Source organism: Populus nigra, chromosome 2 (assembly GCF_951802175.1).
Source record: "Populus nigra chromosome 2, ddPopNigr1.1, whole genome shotgun sequence".
NCBI classification, from domain to species: Eukaryota; Viridiplantae; Streptophyta; class Magnoliopsida; order Malpighiales; family Salicaceae; genus Populus; species Populus nigra.
The window spans coordinates 16,224,698-16,227,197 of NC_084853.1; positions in this window are offsets into that span (position 1 = coordinate 16,224,698).

Below are 2,500 nucleotides of genomic sequence, written 5' to 3' on the forward strand. Positions count from 1 at the left end.
GACTGTTGGTCCAGACAATGGGGCAGTGGCGGCGCGGATTTGTGCAGCTGCAGGTTCGTCGGGGAAAATCGGCAGCGCAGATTTTTCGACGAACAGGGGCTGGGCGCTGGACTGGCCGGGCCAGGCAGGAAAATTCGTCAGGGGGCCACGCTGACGAAAACAGGGGCTGCGGAGTGGAAAATCGGCAGCGCAGATTTTTCGACGAACAGGGGCTGGACCGGCCGGGCCAGGCAGGAAAATTCGTCAGGGGGGCACGCTGACGAAAAGAGGGGCTGCCGCGTGGAAAATCGGCAGCGCAGATTTTTCGACGAACAGGGGCTGGACTGGCCGGGCCAGGCAGGAAAATTCGTCAGGGGGGCACGCTGACGAAAAGAGGGGCTGCCGCGTGGAAAATCGGCAGCGCAGATTTTTCGACGAACAGGGGCTGGACGCTGGACTGGGCCAGGCAGGAAAATTCGTCAGGGGGCACGCTGACGAAAAGAGGGGCTGCCGCGTGGAAAATCGGCAGCGCAGATTTTTCGACGAACATTCGTCAGGGGGGCACGCTGACGAAAAGAGGGGCTGCCGCGTGGAAAATCGGCAGCGCAGATTTTTCGACGAACATTCGTCAGGGGGGCACGCTGAGGAAAACAGGGGCTGCCGCGTGGAAAATCGGCAGCGCAGATTTTTCGACGAACAGGGGCTGGATGCTGGACCGGCCGGGCCAGGCAGGAAAATTCGTCAGGGGGGCACGCTGACGAAAACAGGGGCTGCGGAGTGGAAAATCGGCAGCGCAGATTTTTCGACGAACAGGGGCTGGACCGGCCGGGCCAGGCAGGAAAATTCGTCAGGGGGGCACGCTGACGAAAAGAGGGGCTGCCGCGTGGAAAATCGGCAGCGCAGATTTTTCGACGAACAGGGGCTGGACGCTGGACTGGGCCAGGCAGGAAAATTCGTCAGGGGGGCACGCTGACGAAAACAGGGGCTGCCGCGTGGAATGGCAGCCTACACGCAGATGCGAATTCGGCAGCGCACGATGGCTTGAGCAGGTCATGGGTTCGACTTGGCGCGATCTGAAACCTGGACGAGGGACTGTCGACGCTGGACGAGCCAGCGCGGTGGCCTGTCGTGCCCCGTTCAGGGGGGGCCTGCCGCGGAGACAGCCCTCGCGGGCTCGACAGCGCAGGCCAGCGTCCCCGACGTCGCTGGCCGCGGCAGGCGAGCTGCCGGGGTTCCCGCATTCCTACAAGAAAACGTCGTGCTTTCCACATGAAACCAATCCAGTAAAATCAGCCATATTTTTATGAGGCTGCCCACTGAATTTGGGGTCATTCCGGGCCGGTTCCTAGTTTTGCGGATTTACTCGATTTCTAATGGTAGGAAAATTAAAACAAATACTTCCCGACCTCGAAAAATTCTGGGAAAATTAATGAAGGTGGATTGGATTTTTGCCAACCTCTGTGCAAAATTTCAGCTCAAAATACCAAGAAATGAATTTTTTAGAGGGGGGGTGACAGCTGGGACCTAGTAGTGTCTCCCCCTGCCAGAGCTGCAATGACACTTATTGCTCTTTAGGGAGCCACCAGGCCGGCGCCCCTCAAAGACCACACGCGCGCGCGCGCCCGCCCGCGCTGGGCGCTGGGGCGCTGGGGCCTGAGGGCCTGGGGCCCTTGGGGGCCCTTGGGCGCTTGGGCGCGCGCGCGCGGCCCCCGCAGCCATGCCGCGCTGCGCGACGCGCGGACAGCCCCTGCTGGCTTGCTCTCTCGCCCGCGGGGGGGCTGCCTTCGGGCCCTGGCCCCCCGCGTTCTGGCCTGCCCCCCGCGTGGGAGAGGCTAGGCGCTGCAGGGGCCAGCCCGACGTCGCTGGCCGCGGCAGGCGACAGCCCGACATCGCTGGCCGCGGCAGGGGCCAGCCCGACGTCGCTGGCCGCGGCAGGCGACAGCCCCTGCTGGCTTGCTCTCTCGCCCGCGGGGGGGCTGCCTTCGGGCCCTGGCCCCCCGCGTTCTGGCCTGCCCCCCGCGTGGGAGAGGCTAGGCGCTGCAGGGGCCAGCACGACGTCGCTGGCCGCGGCAGGCGACAGCCCCTGCTGGCTTGCTCTCTCGCCCGCGGGGGGGCTGCCTTCGGGCCCTGGCCCCCCGCGCTCTGGCCTGCCCCCCGCGTGGGAGAGGCTAGGCGCTGCAGGGGCCAGCCCGACGTCGCTGGCCGCGGCAGGCCCCCCGCCGGGGTTCCCGCATTCCTACAACAAAACGTCGTGCTTTCCACATGAAATCAATCCAGTAAAATCAGCCATATTTTTATGAGGCTGCCCACTGAATTTGGGGTCATTCCGAGCCGGTTCCTATTTTTTCCGATTTCCTCGATTTTTAATGGTAGGAAAATAAAAAAAAATACTTCCCGACCTCGAAAAATTCTGGAAAAATTAATAAAGTTGGATTGGATTTTTGCCAACCTCTGTGCAAAATTTCAGCTCAAAATACCAAGAAATGAATTTTTTAGAGGGGGGGTGACAGCTGGGACCTAG